The sequence below is a fragment of the Salvelinus sp. IW2-2015 genome, unplaced genomic scaffold (assembly GCF_002910315.2).
Source record: "Salvelinus sp. IW2-2015 unplaced genomic scaffold, ASM291031v2 Un_scaffold1046, whole genome shotgun sequence".
Taxonomy (NCBI): Eukaryota; Metazoa; Chordata; class Actinopteri; order Salmoniformes; family Salmonidae; genus Salvelinus; species Salvelinus sp. IW2-2015.
In genome coordinates this window covers 318,006-323,822 of record NW_019942701.1, presented here as the reverse complement: position 1 = coordinate 323,822, position 5,817 = coordinate 318,006, and the positions used below count along the sequence as shown (strand labels likewise).

The 5,817-nt window shown below is 42.8% G+C and overlaps 1 long non-coding RNA gene across 3 annotated transcripts in view; it reads left to right on the top strand.

Annotated features, from left to right (window-relative positions):
• Positions 1 to 969: 969 nt before the first annotated feature.
• Positions 970 to 5,817, top strand: part of LOC139024123 (uncharacterized) — a 6,991-nt gene continuing 2,143 nt past the window's right edge. The window contains exons 1-2 of one of the 3 annotated variants that reach the window (XR_011475367.1): positions 970 to 1,088; positions 1,153 to 1,171. This is a non-coding gene — a long non-coding RNA (uncharacterized lncRNA). Of the gene's footprint in view, positions 1,089 to 1,120; positions 1,172 to 5,817 lie in introns of all 3 variants that reach the window. The other 2 variants (XR_011475368.1, XR_011475366.1) reach the window with 2 other exon arrangements.

The window sequence follows — 5,817 nt, the reverse complement described above, 5'->3', positions numbered from 1 at the left end:
GAGAGCTAACCATATTAGTTTCACCTGTTATGTTAAACGCTCTCACTGGCTATGCTCGCTCAGCCTACGGCCATGGTCAAAGTAGCACGCTAAATAGGGAATAGGGAGCCATCTGGATAGGGAATGGGAGCCATTTCTCATTCACATCTTGAAAGTAAAATTATGAAACACTCAGTCTGCTGGTCAACATAGCTGTTATTTATTTAGTAAAAATCAATTGCATTCATTCAGTCATTCACACATACACATTCTATATAAAAGCATTTCCTCAAATCAGGTCTATCGGACTGTCATATTGAAATCAGAGCTGTCAGTTCATAGAGACACCAGAGGCACATAAATGGTGTTCTGTATTTATTATAAATATTCCACATGTTATATTATTATTAACATTATTTACTACACAAACATAAAATATTGTATACATTTACCGCAATGACAGTGTTATTATTATGTGGCGGAAGCAGGCGAAGAGTCACTGCATGCTCTCGCAGCAAACGCATGGCATATGGAACACAAACACCTGGTCACTGTGGTATTAATACTGAACAGCAGTGCCGGAGATCAAACCAGATTAGTTGGGTCTTAAAGATGATCTTTTGCTTTTCTTGACACAGCAACAGCTCATACAGTCTGTTGTAAAATGGCCGTCAAGAGTCCAAAAAACTTCAATTGCTTTTCACAACTGTCACAATCTGTCTTCCTCCTGTTTGTCACAGCAGCTCAGAGCAGAATATTGTGACATAACAGTTAAGACATTCTTCCAGTTCTATGTGTGTAGTGTCTTCACATTGGTTGGTTGAAACAGAGGAACCATAAATCATGAGCAAAATGTGAATTAATATAAATATTATCTCATCAATTATGTACAGGACACTTGAGGAAGGTTAGAATCTTGGGACATTGGGGTTGATTTCTCAACTAATTATCTAGAAGAATCTATTTCAAAGAAAGACAGAGAGAGGATCAATAGAGAAGGAGAGGCTAAATTAAGAGTGAATGTGAAAGGATGTGGAGGAGAGGAGATGGAATGAGATGATAGAGAGACGAGGAGAGGTGAGAGATGAGGAGAGGTGAGAGAGGAGAGGGTCAGAGATGAGGAGAGGTAGAGATGAGGGAGATGAAGAGAGGAGGAGAGTGAGAGATGAGGAGAGGTGAGAGATGAGGAGAGGTGAGAGAGAGGAGAGGTGTGAGATGAGGAGGTGAGAGGGTGAGAGGAGGGGGAGAGACAGGTGAGCGAGAGGTGAGAGGAGATGAGAGAGTTAGAGAGAGGTGAAAGGAGGGTGAGAGAGGTTAGAGAGAGCTGAGAGAGGTGGAGAGGGGTGAGGGTGAGAGGAGGGGTGAGGGGTGAGAGAATGTGCATAACTGCTACATATGGCAGGGTTCCAGAGCTGAGGTCTATCAGCCAATCACAGTCTGGCTTTGGCTGGCACCAGCTGCAGACTCTGAAGCTTCATGGCCATGCCCATGTTTCTGCGATCTTCAGCTTGCCCTGGAAGAATGCCTGCAGCGGACAGGTAGGGGAGAGAAATTATAATCAGAGGAGAATGGTTAAAACATAGGAAAGTCAACTACTGCTCAGGCTCCAAGGTTAAAGGGTCAGATTACCCAGTTGCAGGATTAACACAGTTCATTGAAACTGGGACACGGGGGAGAGAGAAAGAGAGAGCGGGAGGGGCTGGCAGTGTCAGTGTTGGTCAGAGGTGACAGCTTGCAGCCAGGGAACGGCTCTGCTCTGACATGAACCAACTGGAGGCATGCAACCAAAAAACAACCATCACCATTGCAGATTCATCCTTGAGGAAGTTGTGTATGATGTCTGTTAAATGGTACCAAAAAGAGGTTTCTAACCTCAAGTGTCTTTCGTGGTTAAATAAAGTTCAATTCAACAACAAAAAATCCCCAACTTCTTCAATTCTGCTCGCTGATGCTGACTCTCAAAAATAAAAGCTCTGACGAAGACTAGAGTCCGACACGTAAGCTTGAATAAAATAAGTGACACTAAGAAGAGCAGTGTGAAGTTTCTCTTTCTTTGGGTAAACGAAGGAAGGGGAACCCAAAGACTGAGTTCAGTGTTGCTGAAAGGATCAATTAAACCAATTAATCAATGTGTGGATGGGAAGTGGGCCTAGATTTAGCCAGGAAAAATCACCCAAAAACATACACTATCATTAATCACATTCTTCCATGTTGAATAGATTGACAAATCATGAACATTTTGAAGAATTGAATAAACCACCTTTGGGCTATGATAAAATGATCCCAGTTGGTAGTATGAGGGAAAGAGATTCTCTGGTACTTTTGTATGCTTTTTAGACAGTAGTTCTGAAAGTAGCGCTCATGAGCCAAAAGTGGTCCCCGAAAATTGCATAGCTGTCACCCAAATGGTGAGGGGCTTAAGCTCACTAGTTGAACCTTGAATTGCTAGGGGTTTGGCCAATGTGGGGGAAAATTTTAGGGAAAATTGAGGTAAAACAATAATTCTGCTCATAAATGATGTATGTATGAACTACACAGTGACACATCCAGCCCAAAGCGGGAGGTTTTAAAAATACCAGAGCACTATGGCACCCTATTCCCTATATAGTGCACTACTTTTGACCAGACCTCTATGGCACCCTATTCCCTATATAGTGCATAGTGCTCTGGTCAAAAGTAGTACACTATATAGGGAATAGGGTGCCAGCCCTGGTCTAAAGTAGTACACTATATAGGGAATAGGGTACTAGCCCTGGTCTAAAGTAGTACACTATATAGGGAATAGGGTGCCATAGAGCTCTGGTCAAAAGTAGTGCACTACATAGGGAATAACGTGTCAATTGGTATGCAGAAAGTTCCGTCTTTGTAGAAAACCAATCATGTCCTGAGAGAAAGATCAACATGACATTTGACCCTTAAAGATACTTATGTACAACATAACAGAATAAAAATCTAGGGGGTGGATTCAATCAGATTGAGCTTTAACCAGAGTTAACCAGCGTTGGCTGACATCAGCATAGCAGACATCCTGCTGGTGTTGGAGGTGTGACTGTGGTATGAGCTGACAGATCGGTGAGCGGCTGCTCCTGTGTGTCACAAACCACTCCCTTCCTTATCATCCCTACCCAGTTAGAAGTTCCAAATGGCGCTAGAAAGTGTAGGCTCTATCGCTGTTGGAAATAATGACTGTCAAATATCAAACTGTTGATGTTAGACTAATGCATGTTTTCATGTTCATTTAGATGGAGAATCTATAGCCTATCAGTCTAATTCAAGTGTTTGAACTTGTAACGCTGCTGCATTGGATTTGTCGGATTAAAGTTTTTAACACATTTTGTTGTGTTACAGCCTGAATTTAACATGTGTCAGTGGCCAACACGCAATACCCCATAATGTCAAAGTGGAATTATGTTTTTAAAAGAAAAGAAAAAAATATATGAAAAAATGAATAGCTGAAATGTCTTGAGTCAATAAGTGTTCAACATATTTGTTATGGAAAGCCTAAATAAGTTCAGGAGTAAACATGTGCCGAACAAGTCACATAATAAGATACATGAACTCACTGTGTGCAATAAGTGTTTAACATAGTTTTTGAATGACTACCTCATGGGCAAAATGTTGCCAATCCCAGAGTGCAAAGCTCTTAAAGACTTACCCAGAAAGACTCACAGCTTTAATCACTATCAAAGGTGATTCTAACACGTATTGGGAAAGGGGGGATACCTAGTCAGTTGTCCAACAATGTATTCAACTTAAATGTGTCTTCCACATTTAACCCAACCCCTCTGAATCAGAGAGGTACGGGGGTCTGCCATAATCGACATCCACGTCTTCAGCGCCCGGGGAACAGTGGGTTAACTGCCTTGCTCAGTGGCAGAACGACAGATTTTTACCTTGTCAGCTCGGAGATTCAATCCAGCAACCTTCCGGTTACTGGCCCAACACTCTAACCACTAGGCTACCTGCTGGTTACTGGCCCAACGCTCTAACCACTAGGCTACCTGCTGTCAAGTAAGAATTTCACTGTACTGTTTTACACCTGTTACACCTGTAAAACACTCTGCAGTCCTTCACGTTACAAGCATACCATAACATGATGCAGCCACCACTATGCTTTAAAATGGAGAGTGGTACTCAGTAATGTGTTGTATTGGATAGCCCCAAACATAACACTTTGTATTCAGGTTAGTATTGTAGAGTACTACAATGTTGTTGATCCATCCTCAGTTTCTCCCAACACAGCAATTTAAGTTGGTTTTAAAGTCACCATTGGCCTTATGGTGAAATCCGCTGAGTGGTTTCTTCCTCTCCGCACTGAGTTAGGAAGGCGCTTTTATCTTTGTAGTGACTGGGTGTATTGATTCACCATGCTCAAGAGATATTCAATGTATGTTTTTAAAAATGTTTTACCCATCAACCAATAGGTCCCCTTCTTTGCGAGGCATTGGAAACTCCCTGGTCTTTGTGGTTGAATCTGTGTTTTGAAATTCACTGCTCGACTGGTCAGATAATTTTGTATGTGCGGGTACAAGATGAGGTAGTCATTCAAAAACTATGTTAAACACTTATTGCACACAGTGAGTCCATGTATCTTATATTGTGACTTTTTCGGCACATGTTTTTCTCTGAACTTATTTAGGCTCTTATTTAGAATCTTTCCCTCATACTACCAACTGGGATCATTTTTATCATAGCCCAAGGTGGTTTATTCAATTCTTCAAATGTTCATGATTTGTCAATCAACTGTTCTTTTTAAATCTAAATCATTGTTTAGTCTCTGTATCAAATTCAAGTCCGTTGAAGTCATTTTGACCACCACCAAAAACACCTATTTCTGCCTGTAGTCATTTGATAGATAGGACATTTATTTGAATCTACGTTCTCTGGAGACGTACCATAGCAGGGAGGAGTTACCGTACCACAGGGAGGGTTACCCGTACCACCAGAGGGAGGAGTTACCCGTACCACCAGAGGAGGAGTTACGTACCACCAGAGGGAGGAGTTAGCGTACCACCAGAGGAGGAGTTACCCGTACCACCAGAGGGAGGAGTTACCCGTACACAGAGGGAGGAGTTAACTGTACATTAGAGGGAGGAGTTACCTGTACCACCAGAGGGAGGAGTTACCTGGATGTGTCACAACCAGTAGCGATGCTTATGCTGGCTGTGGGGAAAGTAAATAAAGAAAACTGACAGGTGTGGCATATCAAGAAGTGAAATTAAACAGCATGATCATTACACAGGTGGACCACTCTAAAATGTGCAGTTTTGTCACACAACACAAGGCACAGATGTCTCAAGTTTTGAGGGAGTGTGCAATTGTTTATGCTGACTGCAGGAATTAATGTTAATTTCACTACCATAAGCTGCCTCCAACATGGTTTAAAGAATTTGTCACTGCATCCAACCGGTCACAACCACAGACCCCATTTAACCACGCAAGCCCAGGACCTCCACATCCAGCTTTTTTACCTGCGGGATCGTCTGAGACCAGCCGCTCGGACAGCTGATGAAACTGTGGGTTTTCACAACCGAATATTTCTGCTGTTAGAAACCGTCTCAGGGAAGCTCATCTGTGTGCTCATCGTCCTCGCCAGGCCTTGACCTGACTGCTTTTCTCCGTCATAACCGAATGCAGTGGCAAATGCTCACCTTCGATGGCCATGGCTCACTGGAGAAATGTGCTCTTCGCGGATGAATCCCAGTTTCAACTGTACCGGCAGATGGCGTTCGTGGGCGAGCGGTTTGCTGATGTCAACGTTGTGAATAGAGTGCCCATGGTGGTAGTGTGTTATGTATTGGCAGCACTACGCTATGGACCACGAACATTGCAATTCTC